This window comes from Mesocricetus auratus, unplaced genomic scaffold, assembly GCF_017639785.1.
Source record: "Mesocricetus auratus isolate SY011 unplaced genomic scaffold, BCM_Maur_2.0 Super-Scaffold_100015, whole genome shotgun sequence".
Taxonomy (NCBI): Eukaryota; Metazoa; Chordata; class Mammalia; order Rodentia; family Cricetidae; genus Mesocricetus; species Mesocricetus auratus.
Window position 1 is genome coordinate 30,023,483 of NW_024429198.1, and position 14,776 is coordinate 30,038,258.

Consider the following 14,776-nt stretch of genomic DNA (forward strand, 5'->3'; position numbering starts at 1 on the left):
GCTTGCATATGGGTGCACACACACACACACACACACACACACACACCACTTTGGAAAAAAGATGAAGAAATAGAATCCATCTTCATCTTCTTTTTACATGGAAGGAATTGAGAAGGACTAATCTCCCCTGTGTCTCTGGAAATTTCCAAGCCTCAGTTTCCCCCTGTGTAAAATGGGACTCTAGCCTATGTCTCACATTTGGATCCCCAGAGTTCTCTCAGGAGAGTGGTGTTTCCTTACTCTTGACTGTTTCCTTCCCAAAAATCTGGGGAGGAGCGAGAGGTACAGGGAGAATTCATCCCTCTAGCCAGGGTCTTTAGACTCATGTACTCACAACCTTTTGGTGGACAGCTTTATTTGAACATATCTCTTTTCTTTGCTGTAGTTTCTATACAGAGTTACTTTCTTTAGGATCCTTCATGGTGTCTCTCTGTGTGGGTGTTGCCTGAGGTATAGGCAATGGAAGAATTAAGAAACATAGGCCTGTTTTGTCTTCTTGCAGCACGGTTTGCACAGGAGGACTTGTGAGAGCCCACTGATTAGGAGGGGAGCTGTCTCTCAAAGCAGGAAGTCCATTCACCTGAGCATAGACACTATTTCCCTGAGCACAGGGAGCTCTGGTACAGTGAGATATCCATAAGCATAGTGGAATGTGGCAAACACTGGATCCTTGACATGGAGGGCAGCTTCACATTTGACCTGTTGGTGAAGGCCAACAAGATACAGTCTTTGGGTACCCAGGGCTAACCATAAAAGAAAAAAGGTAAACATATTGTAACATAGGTAGTTAGAAGTACCAAGCATAAACTCCATCTTGAAGAGTGGGTGTTATGAAAACTTTCCTGTCAACCTGGTCCCACAACCGCATCAGCCCCAAATGAACACACAGACATTATATTAATTATGAAACTGTTGGCCAATAACTAAGGCTTCTTATTGTCTAGCTCTTTCTTAATTATTAACCCATTTATATTAATCTATGTATTTCCACGTAGTCTTATCTTATCAGAGAAGTGTCCAGACCAGTTACTCCTTCCTCCACTACATGGCAATTGACTTGGCAGGCTCTCTTGTCTACCTTTCCCAGACTTCTCCTCCTCTCCTAGTCCTGCCTATCTTACTGCCTCATTGTCCATTAGCCCAACAGTGTTTTATTCATCAACCAATAAGAGAAACATGTACAAAAGAACATCCCCCATTAAGTGGGTTTTAAATCCAAACAGAAATTGGTTGGTTACTACATAATGTTTGTACCTCTGTTGTACCAGCAGGCATATCTTGACAAACCAAATAAAAAACAAAGTAAAATGAAATAGCTGTGTTCTTCAAACTTTCTGGAAGGATAGTAACAGGCCAAATGTGCAGAATATTCCATGCCTTGGAGAAGGGAAGTCTTTCCCACAGACAGGAAGGGTGGGAGCAGAGTTTTGAGAACGACATTCATGGGTCATTATGACAAAGATAGAGCTGTGTTTCCCACAGAGGAGCCTTTATTCTACTTTGCTTTAAGCACAGGTGAGAACTCATAGGCAGACTGGGTAAACCAGGCAAATATGAAATCACTTCTCTACTGCCTACCCCAGGAGCTCCTCTCTGCTGTTCCCCCTGGACACCTCCCTCTGCCACATCCAGGGGCACCTCTCTGTGCTACACCTAGGGGCTACTCTCTTTGTCACACCTAGGGGACCTCTCTTTACCACACATAGGGACCTTTCATGCCACAGCTGGGGGCACCTCTCATGCCAGACCTGGGTGCTCCTCTCTGCTGCTGCCCCTGGGCATGCTGGTGTCCTCAATGACTTTGTAGCTGACAGGTGAGTAAAGAGGAGGAAGATATAGCCACTAAGGATGGCTTTTGGGAAAGGAGTCAAGGTTAGTACATCTAATAAGCTAGCTGCCACCACAGAGACTCCAAAACCCAAACTCCAAATCCATGGATAGTCAACAGCAGATCTGAGGGTCTGAGTTGAGGCTTCATGAAAGAAAATAAAAATAAAAAGGGGACAGTGTAGACTGTAGAAGTCCAAAATGTAAACATACAGTCATGCCAGAGAGGGCACGGGTGGCAAAAGACAAGTGGAGTTGCCCACATGCATAGCCGTCCTTGGCTTTGGACTTGAGCCCCTGCACATGGGGTGAATTCTTCACAATCAGAGCGAGCGTCACATCAAGGCTGCATCTTTCAACAGCAGTGTGTATTTTAATATGATTTTGAACTTTCAATTTCCAAGGATTTATGATTTACTAATAACTACAAATTCATGAATCTAGAATGGGATCAAAATGAGACCAAATGTTCCATCATCCGTGAAGATGTGCACCTTCCCTCGTTTCTTCTTATTCTCATTAATTTCACCAAGCTGATTGCCCTGAATAATTATTTCCGAGTTAAAATTGTTTTCTGTAATTCATCCATCTCACAATTGTGTGTAATAACCAAGTCTATTTATTTTTTCTTAAGTAATCATGGTATTTTCATCAAAATTCATTAGAACCTGCTTCTAGGTGGACATGCTTTTAAAATATTCAAATTTATGGTTAATGTTTTATTAACCATATTTAACCTATAATTATTTTTCTAATGAAAATTATTCTGACTGCGCCATCTGATGTTATGAGGCTACTAGTTCAAACAGAATCCAGAGAAACATTTATGCACAGAGGACTAGGCATTAGTCATTTGGTAGGAAGGATTTATGCTCTGTATAATTAATTGTTGCCTGAGTTTGACAGTTCATATTTTACTCCAATGCATTATTTACACTGGAAGAGGCATAGTGGTTCACCCTCTCAAGGGTTAGGAAAATATAAATATACACATTATCTGAAAGTGGATAGCTATAGGGCAATAGATACTAGTGGGCGTATAGTTTGTATGAAAAAATGTGCACACACATATATTTTAATAAGTGTATATACTCAAAATGCTATTGATGCTGCAATGATTAATATGTGAGTGTATGTGTGCATGTAGTTTGTGTATAGAATATATATATACATATATACATCTAGAATCTACAATATTGCTATATACTATGGAATATATAGTATATGTTAATTGGAGAATGGGTATATGCTAATTGGTGAACAGGTACACCTTTGTTTATATATGGTGTACTTAAATGGTATAATGAATTATGCATATACTGGAATACTACAATGGATGGACAACAGTAAATGTGGTACCCACATTTTTGTGTGTGTACAAATGCATTTATACACTTACATACTACTATTCAGGCACTCTTCATCTGGTTGATATCTGAAATTCATGAAAACAAAGAGGGCTGTGGGATACTGGGACCTTGCATCCCAGTACTGCTTTATGGCCATTGGATTTTGGCACCCTTGGTTTCAGTGAGAAGAGTTTAAGATTAAGGCAGCCATCATGGAGCAAGTATATTTGGCTTTTGAGTAAAGGAATGACCATAACAGGGCATGCATGCCCAGATGAAAACTGACTAGTAGACAGATATACAGGTGAGAGGCCTCTTCTAATTATGATGTATGGCTAGTGATCACTCTTCAGTGTGTGTATGTGTTATGCTCTTGGCCATTGGATGACATTTTCATAGATACGTCATGCCCTGGTCCAAAGAAGTCATTCCTTCAGTGAGGGTCATCTGACTGCCTACCCTGTGCATGTCTCTGTTGTGAACCAACCAAATGCTGATCTCCACAATATATTTGAGATTCTCAAGCAATTTGTGGGGAACTCTACAATCACCATGCAATAAACCAACAGAACAGTGACATTTCAAAATACTCATCCAGTAATACTAGGGAGAAAACCTAGAGGACACTGCCTCCATGAGAGGATCTTCAGTTAGATATTGTAAACACAGCGATAAGACTTAGGTGATATGACTTGCTTTCTACTCAGGAGGTGGCTCCCACATCACATCCTAGTATCTCCTGGACTCCGACATTATCTGATCAAAATGTTCCCTTAAAATGCAAAAGACACTAAGTGAGCAAAGTGTATAAAATACTTTTTAACTTGTGTTTTCAACCCCATCATGAGTCAAGGTCCACCCATATCCATCCTTGCAAAGTTCTATTAGGTCAAAATTAATAATGACCTATATCTGCTATGTAACACAGCACCTATAGCAATAAATAGATCACTGTATGATTTAAAATATAGGCTTTGTGTTAAATATCCTTACACATACCATATGCACATTCGTAAAAGGTCACACCAAAGTTCTAGAGGTGATGGAATATTTTATCCTCCTGTGGAAATGCCAAGGGTTTTTGTACACATCTAAACCACCAAGTTGCACCATCACAATCACATCGTCGTACACTAGGTGTCACATGGGCATTGTATGAAAATGTTGTATCTTAATTTTTTAAATCCTCAATAAAGTTTTTTCTAAAAGTAAAAAGTACAAAACAAACAAAGATATCAAAATACCCACAGTTTTCTTCTTAGGATAAGCCCTGGGACCAAACGAAGGAGAGAAGATGGGAGACCCTGTGGGGTATTCTCAGAAGTGATATGCTGGCACTTGATGGCACTTACTGACACCTCCTGGACATGGCATCGCTGCTGGACTTGTGGTGGGTGATGGCAGGTTGAAGCAGTGACATCAGAACACGTGAACTTTGCCTAATGCACAAAAACACAGGTGTGTCCGTCTGCACAGGCTTTGTTGACCAACTTCACTCAACCCATCAACCATGTACCTAAACCACAACATTTTAGCATCTGATTCTTCCTGCTCAACGCACATTTGCTGTTTACTTTGCCGAGGATTCAATTTACACCAATAGTGTCCAGCAAGGGTTTTCAAACATGTGATGAAACCTGAACTCTGTATGTTGCCTGACTTAACCCTGGAACTAAGAGGATCCTGCAGGGAGTCCTAAGAAATGCCCTAACCCCGAACAAGAAAGCTGAGCCAACTGCCCTGGCCTCCCAAACTCCATGCTCCCAAGCTCTTGGAGAAAAACATGCTGTGACAGACCACGCTGGACTTCAGGGCCAGAGGTTTGGTTAAGAGGCCAACAGAGGTCTTAAGTGGGAAGTCACATGCACTAATGAAGAGACATGGGAATATTCTAATGTTGACCCTCAGCCTTCCTGAGGAGTTTCTAAGGGGACAGCTGGGAATGGGAGGCATGACCCTGTCTGATCTTTTCTGACCTCCTGGCCCCACTGATCACACAACTGCCCCAGAAGTACAGACATGGCTCAGGCTATGATCTCATCAAAGGAAAGGTTTTTTTTCTTATTTTCCAAATTTCTTTCAAAGTAAAAAAAAAGTTAAGATTTCTTTCAAATCAGCTTTGTCTACATCAGGGACCATCTCTCTCTTGCCCCATTCTCCTTTTAAATATACTTTATTATTAAAAATTGCCAATAAGTAAAAATATCACACACCAAAGCAAGTCAGAACTAAAGTCTATACAACTCAATGAACTTTCTGTACAGTTGGAATAAGCCCTGAGAATGGAAGCTGTGGAGTATCATGTGAAATTTTACACTGTCAGTACTCATCTTACGCAGTTGCCATCAAAACCAAAGAATCCAGACAGAATAAGAACCAGAAAAACAATTAGCTTCATATTTTCATTAATGGTTGATGCTTATCCAGTCCTTCCTCACTGTTACAACCCTTCATTATTCTATGTTCTGCTGTGAGGCTGAACCCTCATGAGCACTTCTAGAAATATACACACAATATTGGCTGATTCTGCATGTGAGGAGAGAGGGAACATGGCATCGTCTTAATTAAAAAACTGTGATCTTGTCTAATATTACACACTCTAAGACCATCCATTTCCCTGCAAAATTTTGAACTTCATTCCTCTTTAGGGCCGAGTACCATTCATATATATGCACATACAAGTTTTTATACACACAGGCACACATATTGGTGTATGCACACACACATATAGGTGTATACACATGTACACACATATAGAGGTGTATAAACACACACACATATATATGTATGTATGTATATATCTATTCATATGTTGATGGACAGCTAGGTTGATTCCAGGTCGGTCTTTGCTATGGTGAATAAAGCAATAAGAAACATGGGGGTGCACATATCTTTAGAGTATAACATGGAATTCTCTGAATGTATGCCAAGGAGTGAAATAGTTTGTTATATGGTAGTTCTACTTTTAATTCTTTGAGAAATAGCCAAACTGATCTCCACAATGGCTGTTTTAATTTGCACCCCTATGAACAGTAAATAAGGGTTCCTTTCTCCCCACATACCTTCCAACATTTGCTGTCAGATTTGTAGATAATTAATTGGATTGGGCCAAGGTGGTATCTCAGAGTAGTTTTAAATTGCATTTACTGATGGCTAGGGATATTGAACCCTTTTAAGTGAAGCTATTGGCCATGTTTGTTTCATTTTTTTACATCTGTCTACTCAGTTCTTTTGCCCATTTGTTGAATGGTAGTTTATTTGCTTAGTAGCTTATTCTGCAATTCTTTATAAATTCTGGATATTTGCCATTTTTCTGAAGTGTAGCTGATGAAACCCCACCCCCACATTCTCTGGGCTATAGTTTCCTTTACTAATGGTTTCCTTTGTTGTACAGAAACTTTTATTTTCATGTAGTCCCATCTGTTGATTCTTGGCATTAGTCCCTCTACTGCTGGTGTTCTACTTTAAATGTCTTCTCTTTACTGGGCAGTGTGGTGCACTGACATCTCAGGAGGTAGAGACAGGTTGATCTCTGTAAGTTTGAGACCAGCCTGGTCTACAGAGTGAATTCCAGGACATTCAGTACTGTTACACAGAGAAACCCTGTCTCGAAAAAAAGAAAAAGATATTTTCTCCCTAAATATCCTTGCTTTTTCTTCTAAAAGTTTCATCTTTGAACTTTAAAATTCAAACCTTTGATACAAATTGAATTGATATTTGTGCAAGGTGAAGATAGTAATCTAATTTCATTCTTCTGCAAGTGAGATTCAGTTTTGCCAGAACCATTTGTCAAGTAGGTTTTCTTTTTTCCAAATATTTTTTGTCTCCTTTGTCAAATATTAAGTGAAGCATAGCTATGTCATTTTGCTTATGACCACTCTATTCTATTCCATTGGTCTACCTATCTATTCTATTTTTATGTCAGCACTAGGCTTTTTTAACCCTATATTACTCTAGAATAATTCCTCTAGAATAATAATAGTTTTAGCATGTCTAACATTGTTCTTACCCCTGAGAATTACATTGGTTATTTATGGTTGCTGCTGGTTTGATATAAATTCTCATATTGTTTTTTCTAAACATGTAAAATAGATTTTGATAAGTACTACATTAATTCTGTATACTCAATTTTATAGCATAGTTATCTTTACAATATTATTGCTGCCTACCCAGGACCATGGAAAATTCTTCCATCATCTAATATCTTCTATCATTTCCTTTTTTCACCATCTTGAAATTTTTATTGTAGAGGTCTTTCAATTCTTTTAGTAATGTTCCTAAATACTTAATTTTAGGGGGAAGTTATTTTGAATGGGATAGTTTTTATTTTTCCTAATTATTTCCCAGAGAGTGGGTTGTTAAACATTTTTGTGTCTTCTTTTAAATACTGATTTTATGTCATATAACTGTCCTCTGCTTATTAAGTCTAAGAATTTTATAGTGGGTTCTATATAGTCTTTTAAGTAATGAATCATATTGTCTGCTAGTAGGGATGTTTTTACTTCTTTCCTTCCTATTTTCATTTCTTTATGTCTTTCTCTTGACTAACTGCTGTAGCTATGACTTTGAGCACTATATCACATAAGAGGAGAGAGTGGGTACCCTTGTGTCATTGTGATTTTAGAGTAAATGTGCTCAGTTTGTCTCCATTTCATATAGATTCGTTAAATGTAGCCTTTATTATCTTGAAGTATATTCAATCTATTTAATAAGCCTTCAGAACTTTTATCATGAAGTCATGTTGAGGTTTGTCAAAAGCTTTCTCATCTTTGAATCAAATAGTTGTGTAGTTTCGGTCTTGAGTTTACTTATATGGACAATTACATTAATTGAACCAACCTTATCTTTCTGGAATAAAATCTACTTGGTTATAATGCAGATTCTTCTTAATGGTAATGGATTTGTTTGTAATTATTTGATTAAGAATTTTTGCAGTTATATTCATCAAAGAGATCTGTATGTAGGTTCTGCTTTTGTAGTGTTAAGTAACATGGATACTAGGAAGATATTGGCTTCATAGAATGAATTTGGTAGGATTCCTTCATTTTATATTTAATATGTTGAGATAATTAGTATGAGTTCTTCCTTGAAAGTTTGGTAGAATTCAGCAGTGACTCCTTCAAGTCCTGGACTTTTTCTTGAGGGGAAATTTTTAAATAAGGGCTTCAAACTCATTGCTTGTACTTGATCTGCTTATGTTATTTGTGCATTCAGGGCTTCCAATGTTGGTAGATATGCTTTTATAATTATATTTCTTCTGTATTATCCAACTTTCAAGAGTGTAAGTTTTTATATCAATTTCTAATGGTGTTTTCTGAATGCCAAGGGAGGTGTTTATAGTGTAAATTTTTTGGTATCTTTTTAATAAGTTGCTTGATCTTCCTTAGTCTTTTTGTCAAATTAGCTAATGGTTTCTCTAACTTATTAACGTTTTTAAAAATTGACTCTTTGATTTTCGATGTTGCTTTTTAATATCTGTTTGATTCATCTCTTCCCATCTAGGTGTCATTTTAACTTTGGTCCTCACTGAGGAGGGGATATGTAGGTGTGTTATCAAGTGAGCAAGTGGATGATCAGGTGAGCAGATGGGGGATCAGGTGAGTGGATGGGTGAACAGAAGAACAGGTTAATGATCAGATGACCAGATGGGTGATCAGATGAAGAAGTGCATGATTAGTTGAGGGTGTGGATGATTAGCTGAGCAGATCAGTGGATTGGATCGGTAATTAGATGTGCAGGTGGGTGATCAGATGAAGATGACTTTGATTAGTTGAGCATGTGTGTGATTAGCTGAGAAGATTGGTGATCAGTTGAGTGGATAGGTGTTCATATAAGCAAATGGGTGGTCAAATGATCAGTTGCTTGATCAGATGAGGGGGTGAGTATATTCCTGGAATTGTTTGAATGTTGAGACAGGTAACAAGGATGATGATTTCATATCCAAAGCATTTTGAAAAGGAAAAGCCCATGTTTTCTACAGACACACGCCCTCCCAGCTATTACAAGAGTTACCAGGTTACTGATGTGAGAGCTATAGGCATCAGGAGACTGCCTACACGTCTAGGGCTCGGCTCTCTTTCTGTAAACAGGAGGTGACATGAAGTCAAGTTTTGCTGAGGTCATGTCTGTCTTGTTGGACGTGACAGTGCTTTCTGGCAAGAACAGTAGATTATCTTGGGTCTGGACCTCACTGTCATCTGCTCTTCCCAATCCATAACATGAAACACAAATGAATTGAGGGACCTTGAAACAGCGCTCAAGCCTGGAACACTGTCCCGAAGCACATGGGATTTGGGGGAATCCTTAGGAGAGGAGGGGCAGGCAGGAAGCCTGTAGACTGGAAAGGCACATTTCTCAGTAGCCTTTGGAGAGGCCACTGCTGGATTCAAGCACCGTAAGAAGGAGAATAGCTGATGCATTACAAATTACAGGAGGGCAAGCCAGTGGTCACCCACTTTGTGGTCCCAGAAGCATCTCCATTTCCTGTACTCCATGTGTAAGGTAACAATTCCCGCAAGGAGGATGTAAGGAAGAGCCTTAAAGTCACAGGTTAAAATGACCTGACAAAGAACCATCTTGGTATAAAATAGTCTGAGATTTGCTACCCAAAAAAGGGAGTTCTCCAAAACTGGGGGTTTATTCATGGGAGAAAAAGCTCTCTGAAGAAATTCAAGACTGATTTTGTCTCAACAGTCAGAGTTCCCTGAGGACTTACTGATTGTTTAACCAGTCTTTCTGTTGATGAAAATGGGATCTCATCAAACCAAGGTACACATTGCTGTGAGATGATGAAGTCCATCGGCTGCAGAGCCCACTGTGGGCTTCCTTGCTTCCATTCCATCTCTGGACTGTAGGTTTCAGGGGATTTTCTCTCCTTTACATCCTAGGAATGCTGAGTTTTAGCACAGGCTAGTCCAACAAAAATTCCTTCTGTCAGGAATGTGGTCCGCAGGTTATCCTCATGGTCTGGAAAAGCCCATGATCCAAAGCTAGTGTAGCCAGGACTCAGAAATGCCGGTCTTCCTACCATACTATGCTGTGTGTCTCTCTCTGTCCTTGTGTGCCAGGGAGAGGGACAAAACCTGTTATCCTCTTGTATCATAAGTTCACTAATCTCTCATGAGAGCCTCGGCCTCATACATCATCACTTCCATACGCCACCTGCAGACTCCATCACTTCCCAGGGAGGATCCCAACACATGCACTGTGGAGGCTCAATCCTTGGTATCTTAATGCTGAGTGACAGCCAGACCGATGGCAGTGGGCAGTGCCTTGTAACTCAAATGCTTTTGTTGGATGTTGGAGTTTTAAAGTCATAAAGAGCATCTTCTTTTATTTTTACTGTAATCTGATAATCTCTGTATCTGTGTCTGAGTCTGTGTCTGTGTCTCTCCCTGTCTCTGTCTGTCTGTTGTCTCTGTCTCTCTGTCTCTCTGTCTCTGTCTCTGTCTCTCTGTCTCTGTCTCTCTCTCTCTCTCTCTCTCTCTCTGTCTCTGCTCTCTCTCTCTCTCTCTCTCTCTCTCTCTCTCTCTCTCTCTCTCTCTCTCTCTCTCTCTCTCTCTCTCTCTCTCTGAGACAAGGTCTTGCTATGTTGCCCAGACTGTCCTCAAGCTCCAGGGCTCAGAATGCTCCCCCTGCCTCAGTCTCCTGAGAAGCAATGTTCATGATAATCTTTAAAAGATGTCATTTGGTGTCTTTCAAGGAGTCACCTGGGATGCAGAGATAAGGTGTATGAAGATGTCAGGCATGCTTGTTGCTCTCAGCATCGAGGCTCCTTGAAGATGCTAGTGGTGATTCCTCATTGTCCCCAAGGTGACTCTTAGCAAGACCTACAGAAACAAGCAAGGCCTATATCCCCATGCATTTTGGCTTCAACTTGAACACTGAGCAAAATGTTGTTTGGGGTTTTAGTGGAAATGATGCATGGCTTCACATTGCATCATCCTGAGACCCAGGGAAAGACTTGTGGGCTGTAAGTGTAGCTAAGAACAGGGCTACCTGCATGGTCTGAGAGTCAGGCAGGGCCCAAGCTTCTGTGTCAGCCATATCTCCATGATGGGCATTCATCAGATTTTTGCAATATCCCATAACCTCTGGGAATGCATATCTCTTTTTCATCCACCTGCTCCAACACCAGCTAGGGCTGCAAAGGTTATGGTCCTTACTGTAGCATGTGACCCACGTCATGAAATCTCACAATGTAGATCATTCCTTGCAACTACTGGACCTGGTGATTAGGACTGACAGTGTAATGGGCAAAGAATAATTTTGAGGTGTGTGGGTGAACTGAGTAAACAGCAAAAGAAATCAGTGTATATAAAAAACACAAAAAAACCTCTGCAATAATTGCAAGTGGCCCCAAAGCTCATTTATAATAAGTTCATAATGAAGAGAAAATGGTCAGTGGACTAAATGGGTAGGGAGGTCTGAATGTGTGTGTGTGTAAGACCTTGTGTCTTTTTTTCAAAGAATACTTGAAAGATCAGCTTCTAAACCTGTAGCTCATGAGAAAACTGCCTTTAGTTCCTTTAGCTCACAGAGGAGAATCTTTAGGTCTGTGGCAGGGAGGAACTTCCTTGCAGTCATGAGTGACTGACTGGCCCTGTGCTGGGGACTGAGTCAGAGCTGGCTGGATGGACAAGCATGAGGAATGCATTAAGAAACGCTTGTACATCCCCTCTTATAGGGCCACCTCTGTAGGCAGAGGTACTAAACAGTCACACAATTTTGTTTTCCTCACAAATTTGCTGGAAGTTTGTTCCATCCCAGGAAATGGGGACAGCCCCTGAAGAAAGAGGAAGATTCCAGTGTGACACAGGGACCGTAAGGAATCAAGGACACATTTTTCCATTTCCAGGGAGGTCATACTGTGCAGAGGACTCATGCATTACTGTAGCCCAACATACTTGTTAGCCATTTTCCTTTCCTGAATTAAAAAATTGAATTATATACTCTGCCTAGTTACTAGGCCTGTGAAGTTTATTAAAGTTTATCGACCATGTGTGGACACTTCAGGATCCCACTTCAATCGAGGCTACCAAGATGGAACATTGAATTAAGAGGCTGTGCTTGCCTCGGCGCGGGTGGACTCCAGCCGAGCTACAGGTAGCTCAAGTCTCCTTCAATTAGACATAATCATCACTCACAGTCAATAATTGTGCTAAGGGCTGCTTTCAAATCTGTGAGGGATTCGCATTTAATGTACTGATTCAGCTTGTCCGAGCCAAATTCACTGTGTACTGAAACCAAAGCAATTTAGTTCTTGCCTACGGCCTTTTTGGCAGTTCATCTAGAGCTGAGCACTGTGAGGACGCAGCGATACAATTTAATCTGAGACATCTGTGCGCAGACAGGACCTTTTCCTTAACGGAGAGAGACGGAGCAGCAGCTAAGCTCTGGTGTTCTGTGAAGAACCAGGCCTTATCTAGCCCATGAAAAAAATAAAGCATTTAAGATAGAGTAAAAAGCCAAAGCAAAGACATTTTTTTCCTGGGGGTTTATGAAATGCACACGGTAGCTCCAACAGCCTCCTGCCTCAACCCGCAGAAAACACTTGAGCCCTGAGCCCTGGATTAACCATTTAAGGATATTACACTTATCGCAGGCTGCAGCTGACGGCGGAGATCTTTATTAAATATGAAGGCGAGTGTCTAGTCCTTTGTGCATTCGCAGAAATATGGAAATTCCTTCACGTACCTTACTGGCTCTACGTGGGGGAGGGGGATCTGGAAAAGGACAGCAGTCTTTGTCACCCAACCGACACCCTCCTGAGCCCCTGGTAGGGAGGACCAGCCTCTGTGTGTTATGTAACACTATATTTAGGCTTTCCAGGAGACTTGATTCTGTGGCTATTGTTAAAATAACATCCTGAGTTGCTGGCCCATGACCCTTGTCACCACACGAAGGTCTGCTGGCTTTATTTTTCAGGAGTTACAGAACCACAGAAACCCATAAGCATCCCACAGATGTGTGTGGTGGGGTAGCTGTGACTCTTCACTCTCTGAAAGGAAATTTGGGTGTATGCAGGAAGTACACTTGGTCCTTGTAGACTAAGGAGAGATCCAGGAGACACCCAGAATCCTGTCCTGTGTTCTGGACATCCATGGTCCACAGCAGGCTCAGCTAAGGACATCCAACCTAGAAGAGTGCTGGGCAAGGGCATGGTACCAATTAGCAACAATCAATGGACCAGGGTGGGGACTTGGGTACTTGACCTTTATCTCCATGGTCTATAAGCAAAGACAGACAGGATAGTGTTTGCTCACCTCTGGAAGTCTCTCCCTTCTGCTCTTGGATTCTCCTCTTGAGGTCTCTGTGGAGAAGAGCAGACTGAGGCCTGTAGAAAGGTCCCTGAAGACACACACCCTGGGGTGTCGTGACTACAGAGTGTGCCCATCTCCGTGGGAAGAACTGACAAGTACAGCAACCACAGTGCTCTAAGATGAAGCTGCCTCAGTACCAGGACCCTGGTCAACAAGGTGGTGTTAGAAGTACCTGAGCTGTCCCTACTGCTCTCCCCAGCTCCTCCTGTAGTCCTCTCTCTGAGACTTCATGGAGACTGTAGCGAAAATGTCAGCCCCTGTTCTGGTAAGCCAAGTATGAGACAGGTCAGGGGGGTCAGCCTCTTAGTGTCTATGTGGGCGTGTGTATGTAGAGGTGTAGGCTTGAACCCAGAAGAGCAACCCATACAGGGCAGAGGATGGGAAATGCTGAAATGTATGCTCAATCGGGAAAAATGTTGCCACCTGGAAGACAGAGCCACGAGTCACGTCCATATCCTAAATATGGAGTTATGGAATCTGGGTACAGTCTCCCTGAGACCATGCCAAAAATATGATCACGCACTGCTCACACCATGTGAGTAGACACACCGTATAGACAGCACACACACACACACACACACACACACACACACAGTATACTTCTCAGACCACAGGATCTTCACACACAATCTGTATAGACAGCACAGTTATACATGCCACATATGTGTACACCGCATATATATAATATATGCACACATAGAATGTGCCACAAGCACTCATACCATACACCAACTTTAGAACACACTATATATACCACATGTGCTATACAGTCTATATGCCCTATGTGTACCACTCATTGAACCTTCTGTTTGTATTCATTTCTATACATCACACATACATGCAACATAATAAATTTATACACACTAGTAACACTAGTACTACACAGATCACATATCTATCATATACATGCCATATGTCTGTGCATACCATGTATAGCACGCAGTGGGTTGGCTTCTGATAAGTGTTGGTCCATGTGTTAACAAGATAACCAAAGCAGCTGTTGTTATCATCTCAGCCCTGAGAGTGACATTGTGTGCTACCCTAATGCTGAAGAGGGCTGGGTCACTCTTCAAGACTCACTGTGCTCAGGAGGGCTCAGTGATCCTAGCAGCTAAAGACAGTTCCATGTACACATACACATCAGATGCAAACAACCAGCTCTGCTGCATACCTCAGTTTACGTTCACACACCGTTCACACCACACAGAAAGCACATAACCCGCACACGTCGGTGTATGAGGACTAAATCCCGGTGCCTCTTGTGCTGGTGCCCTTCCA